Source organism: Balaenoptera borealis (assembly GCF_965194805.1).
Source record: "Balaenoptera borealis genome assembly, chromosome: 2".
NCBI lineage: Eukaryota > Metazoa > Chordata > Mammalia > Artiodactyla > Balaenopteridae > Balaenoptera > Balaenoptera borealis.
The window spans coordinates 46,570,531-46,585,626 of NC_138867.1; the positions used below are offsets into that span (position 1 = coordinate 46,570,531).

The window sequence follows — 15,096 nt, forward strand, 5'->3', positions numbered from 1 at the left end:
ATACCTGTGTGGATGATCCTTTCAAGACAGGTGGCTGAGAAAGGAGAGATATAGCAGTCCTGGGTGTGGTCGGGGGTGGCGGATCTGGAGACAAGGTAGAAATGTTTCTTTTGTTAAGATAGAACCACAGTAAGCTTGCTTTTAGGTTGATGAGAAAGAACTGTTAGTGTGTGACAGTTTCATAGAAAGGATGATGGGAAATAATGGGTAATGTCTGAGGTCCTATTGCAGATAGGAGGGGGTTGAGTCCATAACAGACATTAATAGATGTGCATTTTTTTCAGCTTAAAAGCGGTAAGGGGAAAAGCTCAAGGATTTCCTTTGATTATTTTTTTTCCCTTTAGGCTTTAAATAAACATTTAAATAAGCACATTTCTTCAGAAAGTTAATTCTCATATCTAGTTATTGTCTTGGTACTTTAGTCAAGATACTAGATTCTTAGATTATTTTTCTCTTTAAGGCATAAACCTTGAGAGGAAGGATCTTGGTTAAGTATGCCATCTATCGTCAAACTCAATTTGACCAAAGATCAACACTTTTTATGGTTGTAATAGGAATGTATTGAACAAATAGTGAAATCTGCTTTCATCTGCTTTCTTTTTTATAGACTCTCAGGGCAGGCTGAGTCTTTGAAATGCCAAATCACTATTGCAGTCTTCAGGACAGATGAAAAAAATTTATATATTTTTTCCTTAGAATCTCAAGTAAGGAAATTCTATTATCTACTTTAAAACTAACTCTAGCCATTAGCAAGGTTTCCAATCAAGAGGAAATGATCTCATTACTAAACTGGTTTTGTGTTGCTGCCAATTTAGTAGATTTCCTCAAACTTCAGAGGAGGTGGAGAGTAGCCACTCACCGTCTTCTGTCTGTACAGAATCGTGGGCCACAGAGACCTCATTCTTGCTGCCCAGGTAGCACGCACAGCAAGCACGGTCAGATAATTGCTCCCTCTCATCCCCGTGTCATCCGTTGTTGCTGAAATAGCTGAAATCAACTGTGATTTGGGGCCTGCTACTCAAAGTGTAGCCCAAAGACAGTAACATCAACATTACTTGGGAGTCTTGTCAGAATCTTCTGAATAAGGTTCTTCGAACAGGATCCTTAAGTAATTCATGTGGACATTAAAGTTTAGGAATCATTGCTTTGGGATATCCTTTGGAATCACTACATACAGGCTGGCTGGATTTCAGAAGTCCTCTCCCCAGTGGGTAGTGCCTTTCTCTTGTGCATCTTTGGATTTCTAGTGCCTAGCACAGTGCCTGGCACTTGGCCCTTTGATTTCCTTTAATTCCACAGCTCAATCCATGTCTACTGGATGAGTGAGTCACAGAATCAGCACAGTGTCACAGTATAACCCTACTGGCATCATAAGAAATTCATATGAACAATTTTTCTGAATCTAGCTTTGACTATAATCAATATTTTAGGCACTATATCATGAAACAGAAAATGCTGCTGTAAATTGAGGACCTCTTTATTTCATCTGGAATGGTCTCCTTTTTTATTCTAAGCAGCTCTGCATCTACACATTCCTATTTTTCTGGGATTCAGCTTATCTTGTGCTATTTTATCTGTTTTTTTCTCTCTCACTTTCCTTTTGTCCCAGGTGACTGATGCAGGTGGAATGAGGCCCTTTTTGAGTTATTCTTGTATCTGTCTTTTCCTTTTAGTGTCGTCAAGGTGACTCTTCAGAGGCTTAATGTGGGTGAAGTGAGGAATACAGAGGGCTTTCTTCTTTCATCAACGTCTTCAGGAGGTTTTTCCATGATTGCAGCAATAGCATTGATTTTACATGTTGTCTGCTCTGAGCAGTATGATAAATAAGGCCTTAGCATTATAGATAATATTTTCTTATTTTTAAACTATATGTTTTTATTTCACAAACACTCTACTATTGCATGCTTTGGAAGGAAAAGTGACAATCTTCCCTTAGGACATTTCTGCTTTGCCCTTCTTGTTTCCTTTATAGTCATACTGCAGTCTGTTCAAGTGTAGAAGGTTTTGTGCAATGACGAAGATAAATTATCCCTGCTAGGCACAAAGAAAGTTATTTTATCTGTTGCCTAAATTGAAAAGAAACAAAGAATACTGCTTGGCTTTAACTTGTCAGCAAGAGATCAGGAGAAAGGAGTTTCCTAACAAGTTGAAGAGGTGTTTCTAAAACATCTGTCAACACTAAGGTGAGACAAAGATTGGTACCGGTATAAAACAGAGCTCAGTTCTGACCTCCAATTTCACCAAAATCAGTAGGGAAGGCAAATGACAGCTAGAGTGGTGGCTTTCCTAGTCTGCTGGGGAGAGGCTCAGGTGAAATGTTGAAAAGACTCTAACCTTCGAATGCTTTCAGTGTATTCTTGTTGTGTAAATCTCCTGTGTGTGTATTTCCTAGGAGGGGTTAAAGTGGGAGAAGATAAAAGATTTTTTTGTGGTTGCCAAAATTTAAGTAAGATAACTTGGACTTTATGAGAGTGAATTGAACAGGCAGTATCCTTGAGTTAAATGCAAGACAGTCAAGTGTCACTGCAGGTCCTTATCAGGAGAGAAACTACTCATGCTTCCTGAAATGATGGCAGGTTGCATTCTGCCACAAACATCCATAGCGGCCTCCCCTCAGTGAACATCCCGAAGGACAAAACAGTTCTTAACTGAATAAAAAACACCTTCCGGAATGTCAATGAAACATGTAGGAGATGATTTTTTTTTTTTTAATTTTTATTTATTTATTTATTTATTTTTGGCTGTGTTGGGTCTTCGTTTCTGTGCGAGGGCTTTCCCTAGTTGCGGCGAGCGGGGGCCACTCTTCATCGCGGTGTGCGGGCCTCTCACTATCGCGGCCTCTCTTGTTGCGGAGCACAGGCTCCAGACGCGCGGGCTCAGTAGTTGTGGCTCACGGACCAAGTTGCTCCGCGGCATGTGGGATCCTCCCAGACCAGGGCTCGAACCCGTGTCCCCTGCATTAGCAGGCAGACTCTCAACCACTGCGCCACCAGGGAAGCCCCGGAGATGATTTTTAAAATACCTCCTCAATCTTGGAACTCTTAAGTAGACATAGAACAAATAGGTTTAGTGAAATCTGTGCTCCAACCCAGAAGCAACCTGGGAGAGAGAGGTAAACTGACATCTCCTTACATTTTTAATTTATATTTTTACAGCAGAAAATGAAAAGCATTGCATATCTCCCAGTCAGTGAAAGTTTGTGAGTTCTGTTTTCTTTTTATGGCTTGTACGTTGGAAGAATGATTCTGAGGTCAGCCTGGGTCAGACTCTACATCTGATCCCTTGGAACCAGGAATTTTTCCCCATTAGCCAGAGTGAGCAACTCTTCCCCTGGCAGTGGGACTATTAAAACATTCTTTTAGATTTGGTTGATTTTAGTCTTGTGATAATGTTTTCAAAAAAAAAAAAAAAAGCAGTAATAACGTGTTTTGGCCTCAAATTGTTTTTCTCCTGGACTCCATTCCAACTTGGATTCTTCCCAGGAAGTTTGTCTAGAGGTGTGGAAACCAAGGTATACACGGTCAAATTTTAGAACTGACTTTACGTTAGTTAGAGCTCTTTGAGATTGAGTGGGAGAGAGTGTGAGCAGACTCTGGACAGAATACAGACTAACCTTACCAACCCCATGCTCTTTTCCTGAGAAATATCTATTGTCTGCATGGAAAAATTACAGATCCTTTTTTTCTTTCTTTCTTTTTTTTATTCGCACACTCCTTTTAGAAGTTAACTTTTCTCTTAATGCCACAGCTCAGGTGATCTATGACACATGCTTATTTCAAGGTTCATCTCTCTGTAACTCATTAGGCAAAGGACATTTCAATCTCTCAGAGTCCTTTATCTCTTCAGGGGAAGAAAGGGGAAGGAAAGGCCTCCTTTAAAATAGTAAATGAGGGGATTTGTGGAGAGACAAAAATATTTTTTAAGGCCTTTTTTTGTCACTTAGGTCAGTTTTAAGGCCATTAATCCTTTGATTTATGTTTGGGGCTAAGAGAACAAAGGAATCAAACTCAGTTGGAATTGGTTTCCACATGGATTATCAAATACAGACATCAGAACATTTGTAATTGCGCGTTTGTGTAGCCCGTTGATAAAGGGAGAGAGCTTTGTGCTGTGATTCCCTGACTCCTTCCACCTATGTCTTCTCAAACTGATTTTAGCACTTACTTCCAAAACCAGGTGAAGTATCAAAATATTTTCAAGGAGACCAGTGACAGTTCAGAGTGATCAGTGGCGGGGACTTGTGACAGTCTTCCCTTGCCAGTGTCCACTACCCTCCCACGGAGCTGGTGCCTTCTAAGCCCTTCCACTGTGCTTGCTGATTTCTCCTAATGTCATCCTAATCACGTTGCTTTGAAATAGCCTGGTCAACCTCCATCTTCTCTAACTCCAGGACGAGAACAGCTGCGCTACCTTTACTCAGGGCCTGGTGTGTCCAAGGGCTTTAAGTAATATGTGCTGAATTAACAAGGAGGAAACAAAGAAACGGGACTGATAGAAAAAGTGTGGGAGGCATGTAGACCTTGAGAACTCCACTTAGGTCACTTCCAGAAGTAGAAAAGGAGAGAAAACCAAGCCTTTGCTTGAACAGGTTTTTTCTCATTCTACGTAACAACTCCTACAAGTTTGATTCAGTGATCTATTTGGGAGGTAATGTGGACATGGCTATTTGGAGGCCCATAAGAGGTAGCCTACCAGCTAAGGGCAAGGCTTCTACGCATCACTTGCACACATTCCATAAGATACTGAACAGTTCGAATCCAAGGCTTTGTGTTAATCTCCTTTCTCCTTTGCCATATGCTTGAACAAGGCAGCAGCACAGTTTTCCAATCTTGTTATTCTTTCTTGTCCCAGGGTGCTACATTCCAGCCTGGTTCTCAAAACCCTTGCCTCTGCTTTGCTTCCTCTAAGCAGCTGCCCTTCTTGCTAATTTCTCTGACCTCCTCAACTGTACAGAGGTTGTCTGTCTGCTGCACTAACCAAGTCGATTTGTGCAGTGAGCAAAGACGCAGACTCTCTGTTGGTGCTCTCAAATCTGTGTTCAAGAATGCTGGGACAGTAGGCTGTCTTCAGGGTCAGGCAGTGAAGCAAGTAATTCCCTGGAATGTTTTCCAAGATTCGATTGTTAAAGTCCAGTTTCTCATTAATGGCTCTGAATGGTTATGATTGGAATTTTAAAATTCTTTTCTCTTTCTCTCTCTCTCTCTCTCTCTCTCTGTGTGTGTGTGTGTGTGTGTGTGTGTGTGTGTGTGTGTGTGTGTGTAGGGGCAGGGTGGAGGCATTGGCAGTATGAGCGATGGGGGTGAAAACTGTGATTTCAAGATATTTGGGCTGTGAAGGCAAAAACTAGAAATAAAGTATCTTGCAAGGAAGAAAAAATGAAAGATAACCATGAGTTACATATTTCTAGGGCAATGCAGTTTTCATTATGGTTTGCTTAATAAACGTTTGCTGAGACCTTACTGCATCAGCTACTGTGCTAGGCACTGGACAGTAAGATATAGACCTTACCCTGTGGAGGCAACTACCTCAAGACAGGCTATTCAATATGATGCAGTGAATTCTGTAGTGGAAATACTTGTGAAGCACTATTGAAGAATAAGCATTAGATTGTAAACTTATTGAGGGCAGGGCCTGGGTCAAATTTACTTTTGTGAGCTCAGCCCTTAGCTCAGTGCTTGGCACATAGTAAGTATTGTACTTGATCATTCTTTAATAATTAATTAAATGAATGAATGTTGTCCCTCTATCGATATCAATTATTTCCCTCCTGTTGTTTTGTCGACTATCTCTCATTTTGCTGTGTAGCTTTTTGTTTGTGAAACTTTTATAAATGTTTTGTATTTCCCCTATATTTTAGTCTTTATCTGGCAGTTAGTTTTAAATCAATGGTATTTATTGAAGAATGAATTTGTGGCCATTCAGTGCCTTGGCTTGCTATATTTAGAGTAAGCAGGTTGAAAATTTATTGGGGTAAAGAGAACAATTTTCAGATGTCAGTGTGCTACAGATGACCTTCACATGTGGTTCTCACATTTGGTTGGGATGATGTAGGGAAAGAAGGCTAAAGGAATACTCTGGGTCACTCTTTAAAAAGACACAATTAAAAAAAAAAAACACCCAGTGACATTCATGCCAGTATAAAGTGAAACTTAATTCTTGATGAAATGGTCGGGTATCTTGAGTCAGATAACAAAGAGTTACATCCTCCTTCACCAGTTTTGGAAATTATAAAATATTTTATAAATATAAATCTATCTATCTATCTATCTACCTACCTATCAGAAAAACAAATGAACGTTCACTCAACTTAGAAATAGCAAATATTTGCTACATGTCCCATTCCCCCTCACTCTGGGCCTCTCCCCTGTTTTATCCCCTATTACTCAAGGGTAATCACTGTTCTGAAAGTGGGGCATGGATAACTAAGTTGTGATATATTTATGAATGGAAATCATACAGTAGTGAAAAAGCATGAACTACTGATTCACATGTCAGTATGACGGATCCTCAAAAACCCTGTTGAGCAAAGAGCAAGTCATAGAAAAATATATACAATGACACCATTTATATTAGCTCAAATTTCAAAATCATATAAAATGTAACAATATGTCATTTGCAGATGCATAAATATATAGTAAGATTGTAATAAAAAAAATCAATTTTAAACATAGAATTTTTCTTAAATTTTTCTTTGATCTCTAGAAGATACTTGTGGTTACATTAGGTCATATTTAAGCAAACAGAAAGACACCTTTATTCATTATGCTGGATGAATGGATAGGATGGAATTCCTATGGACAAATTAAAAGAAAATTTAGTAGCTTCAGGGATTATTCACCTATTATTTGGGTTTTGTCTCACATTTAAGCAACATCACAGGATGTTTCTCAAAGGTACACCTACTTGCTACAGTTCTTTTTCTAAGGCTATTAAACTTAAAACATCAGCCTAAAGGCCTCAATGACTGATCTTCACTTTGGCTCATTATATTTGTGGTGAACTTTTTAGAAAACTAGACAACTAGTTAAGGTAAACCTTAACTAGTAATAATGTGAACACAATAGAGGAAATATCGAATAATGAGTAGACTGGAGCAGAAAAACACAGGTTATTAGTTTAGTGTAAATTGCCTTATAAATTAAATGTTTAAAATACTTTCATGTGCCAAGCTCTGTGATGTGTCCTTTTCTTCATTAATCTTTACAACCCCTTTAAATTAGACATTATTATCCTTGCTTTGCAAATTAGGATATTGATACTTGGAGGGGTTAAATTACTTGTCAAAAGTCATAAAGTTGGTACATGACAAGGTCAGGCTTCTAACTCAGATTCATTTTATTTTTCAACTCCTTGCTTTTTCTAAAGTGCTATTAACATTGCTTATTTAGGAGGAATAAAATGAGCTTGATTTTAGGTATGTGGTGTGCTCTTGATTAAAGTATCAAGTGAAATAAATAAGTGCCAATTTAGAAATATTGGAGCATCCTGGTCAAATCATCATATAGATAGGAAGCTGTTATCAATTAAATAGTTTTTATTTATCTGCCAAAATATGTAGCCCTGAGACCTAGACACTTACAGGACCAGGACTGAGATGTGGAATCAGAAGATCTGCGTTCCTCTCTGTCAATGATTAGTTGGAATCATGATGGCACATTAAGAGTCTGATGATCAATTTATTCATCTGTACGATGAGAATAATAATACCTGCTCTTATTTGCTCTTTGTTTAATCATTCCCTTTTATCCTCAATTCCACGTCCGTTCCCTTCCCCCTCAATCTTATAGGCACCCATTCTAATGTGGTTGATGTTCGTCCTTTTATTTGTGTTATAAAATCGGAACTGAAATTTCATGTGTGTGGTTGTCATTAGGACTCTCCGTTGTGTTCTGGTTTCCCCCTTCTAGGTAGGCTCCCTTGAGATTGGGCATGGCCATGGGACTTGTTTTGGCAATGATACATCCATATAATCAATGTGTGTCATTTCTGAGTGGAAGCCTTTGAGAGCCAGGGCCTGATTCACCTCACTTCCTTCTCCTACTGAGGTAGCCGGTGGTGGTTCTAGATGGTACATGGTCCATCAGCCTGAGCCCCTACGTAAGGACAATGCTTGATAGAGTGTGCATATATTTTTAATTTACATTAATGGTAAATTCACTGTTTTATACTGTTTCAGTGTTGCTAGTCAGCACTATCTCAAGATATTTAATACCATTTATATAAAATGTGAAAACATTAAAAAATACTATGCACATTTTATGGATACACATGCAGACATATTCCTAAAGTACACCTCAAGCCTAGGCATATGAGGCATGTGGTACACCTGGGAAACTAAACCAGAGGAATTGACCTTTGATTTACCCTTACTCTAAGCTTCATAAATGTACAGGGGTTGTTGACAGCTTCTTGCACAGGCAAGTAGCCCTGTGGGGAAGGGGACTTGAAAATAACCGTCAGGAATTCTTACCTTGATCTTGAGCATATAGGGAGCTGGGGGAAGTGTAAGGTCTAGGGAACTTATCCTTACAATGGGGACTTAAATATGAATAGCATGGATTTTAAACAAATATAAAAAGTCATTTCTCCAGCAGGCTCCATTGACAGTGTTTGAACACTCTGAATTTAAAAGTATTGCTTAGAATGCAAAGAACTGGAATTGTACTTTATGGTGTGAAGAACCATTCCAGCCCCTGCTTCTTTGATGACACTGGTGGGTACTATGCCTCAGCCCTGCAGGATAAAAAAAGGGTTGAAACATTGCCAATATTACAAAGAGCCACTAACCTAAGCCAAGGGATGTGTTCTACTGATAAATAAGGCAAGATATGGATTTTCATTACTTTGCTATTAGTAATTGTCTGTTGGTACAGTGCACTGTGTCTATTCCAATGAGCTGGGCAACCTTGATTTATTTCTGTAACTTTATATCCACCTAAGCAATGTTCTGAAGGTGAGCTTCTTTGTCTTGGTTTAAACTTTTTATTATTTTTATTATTTTTTTAAAGATTTATTATTTATGTATTTTATTTGTTTTTGGCAGCATCGGGTCTTAGTTGCGGCATGCGGGATCTTCGTTGAGGCATGGGGGATCTTTCGTTGTGGCGCACGGGCTTCTCTCTAGTTGTGGCATGAGAGTTTTCTCTCTCTACATGTGGCGCGCAGGCTCCAGAGCGCATGGGCTCTGTAGTTTGCGGCACGCAGGCTCTCTAGTTGAGGCGCGTGAGCTCAGTAGTTGTGGCACACAGGCTTAGTTGCCCTGCGGCATGTGGGATCTTAGTTCCCTGACCAGGGATCGAACCCGCATCCCCTGCATTGTAAGGCGGATTCTTTACCACTGGACCACCAGGGAAGTCCCTAAACTTTTTAAAGTCTCAGCTGTTGTCTAAATAAAGAGTAACCACACTCTGCTTGTCCAGACGTAGTTGGGTCTTTCAGGTCTACATCACGCCTTTGCAGTTCATATAGTGGAGCTTATGAAGTTGATTCCGTTCTAGGTTGCTGCTCAGAATCTTCCCACCGTCCCATGAGGAGAGGATGGTCCCTCCATTAGACACCTGCTGCTTGTGCTTGCCTACACCCCGCTGTCTCTGGCCACCTGCATATGGTGACCTTCCTTATTCTCCTCCTGCTCTCTTGGCCTTGAGTCTTCTTCCCCATTTTCATCTCAGATAGCTACCCCCACCTTTTACTCTTGTTGGGGTAAAACTTCCTCTTCTAGGTTTTGTCCCAACCTTGTTACTCAGCATGTGGTCCAAAGACCAGCAAGCATCAGCAACACCTGGGCTTATTGTACATCGAATATCAGGCCCCACCCTAGACCTACTGAATCAGAATCTGCATTTTTAAAGAGACCCCCAGGTGATTCATATGCACATTAGAGTGTGAGAAGCTGCTCTAAACTCCATCCCCTCATTCTGGGCTCTGTGTTAGTGTTCCATCAGCTAGAGGACTATCATGAGAGGTCTTTTCATGAAGTAAGGAATTTTGTATTGTCATTTGCACTGTATTTGTGTGTTTTTTCATTTCTGTTTTTCCTCTTGGGTGTGTCTGTTTCATTTGTTACCTGTTTAGGAGCTGATATTATTAAAACTCTGATGAAACTGCTTATGGGTGTACTTGTACTTGTTAATTAGTACATTGGTTTTTTTCTCTCTCTCTCACACACACACACACACACACACACACACACACACACACACACACACACACACACACACATTTCAAGGAGGGCTTTGGCTAGAAGAAGAGTTCTATCTCAGATCCACACAGCACAAAGACATCTTCAGAAGTAACAGACTAGAACACTCAATTAAAGGTCTCATGATGTATTTTCTACTCACCCTCAGAATACAGAAAGCTTTTGTTTCTAGTTGATTTTGCGGCTCTCTCAGAGCTTAGTCCTGTGTGTGAGCTGCCTAGGGTTGCATGTTTTATATTTAGGAGTTATTCTCTCCTCGTATTCATTGCATTTAGCTGATTGTTTGTAATTTGTCTGACTCATGCTTGATCTAATTTATATTTTTATTGTAAACACTTGAGAATCTTACATAATCATTTTCTCTGCCATACTGTTGCTAGCATTATTTTTTAAATCAAATTTTCTACAGGGCAGTAAAGTTTAAATTATTGCATTCAAAGTGTTCTTATGGAAAGAAATTCAGAGAACACTATGTATAGAGATCTGATGGATTACTTGATACTTCCATTTGTTAGTTCTCTTGAGGGAAAAAAACCCTAATTTTCTGTAGTCACCCTGTCAGCTCCCAATTTGCGTTAATGTGATAAGCATCTCAGTATTGAATTGGGTTCCATTTTACGTGCACCATTTAAGTCTGTGAACAAAGAAAATTACACCAACCTCAATTCCAACTTTAGGAGATTTCAATTAAAATGAGTTAGTTACTTCTGATAATCTCCCATATCTCAGTGCCGTGTAGTGCAGATTTTACTGTGCTGTTCTTTTGTTGGTTTCAATCTGTGAAGAAGTTGGGACACTCACTTCCCTGCCTCCATTGGCCTCTTGCTGCCCGGATTGTTTTCCTTCTTCTCTGGCAGCTCCTGCTCTGCCTCATCTCTTGTTCTTAGGTTCATCTTCCTCTACCTAGGCATTGATGTAGACAATTCCTTAACTTCAATCCTAGACCTCCTTCTCATTCACTGCGTAGTCTCTCTCTAGGCAATATCATCCATTTCCGTGGCTTCAAATACACCTATGTGTAGATGATGTATAGATGCCTTTTTTTTTTTTCTTTTTCTTCCAACCTTTCATCTGAGCGCCAGGCTTAAATATCCAGTGCCTACATGATATCTCCACTTGGATGATTCAAGGAGAACTCAAACTCAGTATGTCTAAAACTGAATTCATGATTGTCCCTCCATATCTATATGTAGCTGGGGAACCTCTGTGCAAATCCCTTCGGGTTTGTGTTCTCCCTTGGCTTATATGAGTTGTGGGATGAGACTCCCTTTAACCGGTACTGGACCACTGAAGGAAACGCTAAAGGAAATGCTTTCCCAAGCTGGAAAAGGGTGAAGCAGAAGGGCAGATGCTGTTGGTGCCTTGCCTGTCCCATATATTCTTGCCTGTACCAAAGTCACTTGCACAGGGTTCCTATGTATGCCAATGACTTCCTTTGCCTCTCTGCCTGAGTGCTTTCTCTACACCCAAAGCAGTACTTCAGGAAAGTTGGGAAGGTTGGGGATTTAGTACCCCGGGAACAACCCTTAATCAAAATGAAATTGGAGTTGGTAGATGAACATCCCAGTTTCCTCACCTGTTGGAAGGAGAATTTTGAGCTGTGTTTCTCACCTTCTTCCAAAGATCCCCAGCAGGCTCAGATCCATGGCCCATAGCAATAACCCACCCATTAATGCACACCTTTACTGGTTTTCTATTATTTCCTCTCTCACTTCCTCACTTCTTCCCTGAGCTTCTTGGTATCATCTCCAAAATAAGTGATTTTTCACAAAATTATTTTATTGGGATATGCTTTTGAGGAAACTCAGACTAAAGCATTCAGTATCACTGAGGACCAACAGCCCACAGTGATGATCTCTTGCTTCCCTTTCCTGCAGTTAACATGTTTTGACTAAACTCTGTATGGGTGAGGTCACTGAGCATGCCCGTACCCAGCATTTGGGCATTTGGTTATGGAAACAGCACACAAAAGTGAGCTGGTATGTTTGGCTGAAGAGTGTACATGTGAGTTTCTTGGCATTAGGTATAATCATTAGTAAAAGAACCTTAAAAAGGTAAGTAACCAGAGTGACAGCTCCTGGCCATCACTATTACATGGCTCTCTTCCAACATAGTGTTGCCCAACAGCAATGTCTACAGTAATGGAAATGTTCTATATCCACACTGGCCAATTTGGTAGCCGGTGGCTAATTAGCACTTGAAATGAGACTAATATAACTGAGGAACTGAATTTTAAATTTTATTTAATTTTAAGTAATTTAAACGTGACTGATATGTGGGATGAGACTCCCTTTAGATGGTTACTGGACCACTTCATTTTGGACAATGAGGTTCTAATGCTTCCCACCTAAGTGAGTGGCGCTGCTTTCCATTGCATGCTACGTAAGTCAGAAAACTGAGCGTTCACCCTAACAGTTCCCTCTTTCTCACATCCAATATACAATCACAAGGTCTTATTAACAACCACGAATTGTCTCTAATCCCTTGGCCTCTTTCTATCCTCCCTGCCACCACTGAAACCCAAGCTACCATTTTCTCTCACTTTGACTACCAGAGTAGCCTTCTAGTATTTCTCCCTATACTCTCTTTTGACTTTCTTTAATCTATTCACTACACTGTAGCTTTTCAAAATACAAATAATCATCACCAAGTTGAAACATTTTAATGGCTTCAAATTGATTTTAGATTAAATTCCTGCACCCTTAACATGGCTTGTGGAAGCCTTGTGTGGCCCTACCTACCTTTTTGGTATTTTGGGATGAATTCCTTATGAAGCAAAGTACCAGGAAATGGCAAAATTTTTATTTACTTCATTCATTAATCTACTAGTGTGCCATCTTTGTTATGAGAAAAAAACAACTGTACATATATGTATCTTCAGGTACCTAGCTTAAGAGAATTAATATTTTAAGGAAAATGATCTACTGTGCCAGTTAGGGGTTTGTTTTTTACATGCTAACAGAAGAAAGCTCTGATAACCTAGTATGTTGGTGATGCTGGAAGGGTTAGTGGTGGTGATGGGCGAGAAAATACTTATAAAAATGGAAGAAAAATGAAAACTTTTTGGGAATAGTAGATTCAGAAGGGAATGAGAAAGACAGGAACTGAAAATGAGGTAGGCAAAATTTGAGAGATTGAGGAAATCAACTTTCCTAATAATCTTTAAAAAGGAAGAGAATTCCCAAGTGAGATAGAGGAGGGTCTAGGATGGGTGAAGGTTAGCAGATGCCTGTTAGAGCCTTAGCCTAGGTGAGTGGAGCTGTAGTTTAAGCAGAATAGGGAGAAAACGTTTGTCAATGGATTTATTCTAGAGAATAGTAGCCATGAAAGAGTTTCATCTTGAATTTAAGGGAGTTGACCTGGGGCCATATTGAAAAAAAAATATATATATATATATAATAGCTATAGCTATATCTATATATCTTTATTTCACTGGAAGGATAAAAGAGAAATGAAGAGAAAAATAGATCTGATGTAAAAGAAAAAGTACTACATAGAAAAGACAGTAAGGAATTAAGAGAGCCTTTTTACTAGAAGGGGAGTAAAATAGGAAAACAAACAATGATAATCTAGAAGAGAGAACAAAAGTAAACTTGAGTTACACAAATGGGCTTATATGTATGTATTTAATTTATTTGATTTCTATATAGTTTGAACTTCAACAAAATTCTATCATAATGAAAATAGATATACATGAGATAACAGTGCACATGTGATCTTTCAGAGGTTACTGTGGGGAAACCCCAGGAGGTGCTTTTATAAGAGCAAAAGAAGTGACTTTTAGGGAAGAATTTCCTGAGAACCTGAATAGTAGCCACAGAGTATTTCTTAGCGAGACAAGATGAGAAGGTAACCTTTCCAGTACATTTCCCATATCCATATTCTAGTTCATGCCAGTTGCCATGGTTTCCTTAGACCCTAGTATCCTTCAGGGCAGCAGCCCATCCTCCTGAGGCAGTGGCCTGAGTTCCAGCCCAGAAGTCAGCTCTCCATCCCTTCTTCTTCAAAAAACTTATTTCCTTGCCTCTTTCCTGTGGGTCCTTTCAGGGGAATGACTTATGATTAATAATTTAATCATTAAATAATCTATAATTACCGATTAATTTTTATACTGTTAACAGTGTGTTTTCCTACCACTCAAGGGAAGTCATATTTAAAGAGATGCATCCTCGAGACATCAATACCTTAACCCAAAGGAAAGAGTCAATAAACAAAATCTCTGACCCAGAGGGTGTCAGTGCTGAGACTGGGAGGCTGAGAGGTTCACATACCAAATCACATGTGCATCAGTCAGCCTCTTGAGACCCAAACCCAGCTGCAACTACACAGCCAACTATCACTTTATTAACAGGACAATATTATTCCAAGAAATTCTTGTCTAGGAAGGTGATATTAAAAATAACTTTATTACTTATTTCAGGAACTTCTGAAAAATACATTTTTCTGAACAATGGACCACTCAGCTAGCTTCCTTATCCCTTCTCAGCACACTAGATCTCTCTGTGAGGTTCACCTAAGAACTGACCACTCCTCAAGACTCCCTCCCAAATCTCACCTCACTCCACCTGTCCTAACAATGTTGTCATGACCTTTGTCCAACCCCAATCAAGCTCCCTCACCCCACCTTCCACCAATGAAAAGTTCACCTAAACCAGACTTCAAACCTCATAAGTATCTTTTGTCTTGTCTTTTTCTGCTCCCCTCCAGGATGCTGCAGAACTCTCTCAAGGTAGAGGTCCTCCTTACTGCAGTAAGCAATAAACTTGTCTTTGCTTCAGCCACAGGTTTTTGGGGTAGTATTTTTGGGGAATCGGCAGTTGACACACTGGCCCCCAGTGGGTGTTATAAATAGTGTTTTCAAAAATGTCACCCAAAAAAAAAAAAAAACTGTCACC

The 15,096-nt window shown here is 39.7% G+C and overlaps 1 protein-coding gene across 1 annotated transcript in view; it reads right to left on the reverse strand.

The window, feature by feature from the left end:
* The window catches only part of ACTBL2 (actin beta like 2), a gene marked incomplete at its 3' end in the record, with an annotated part of 373,015 nt that overhangs the window by 223,682 nt on the left and 134,237 nt on the right, over positions 1-15,096 (reverse strand).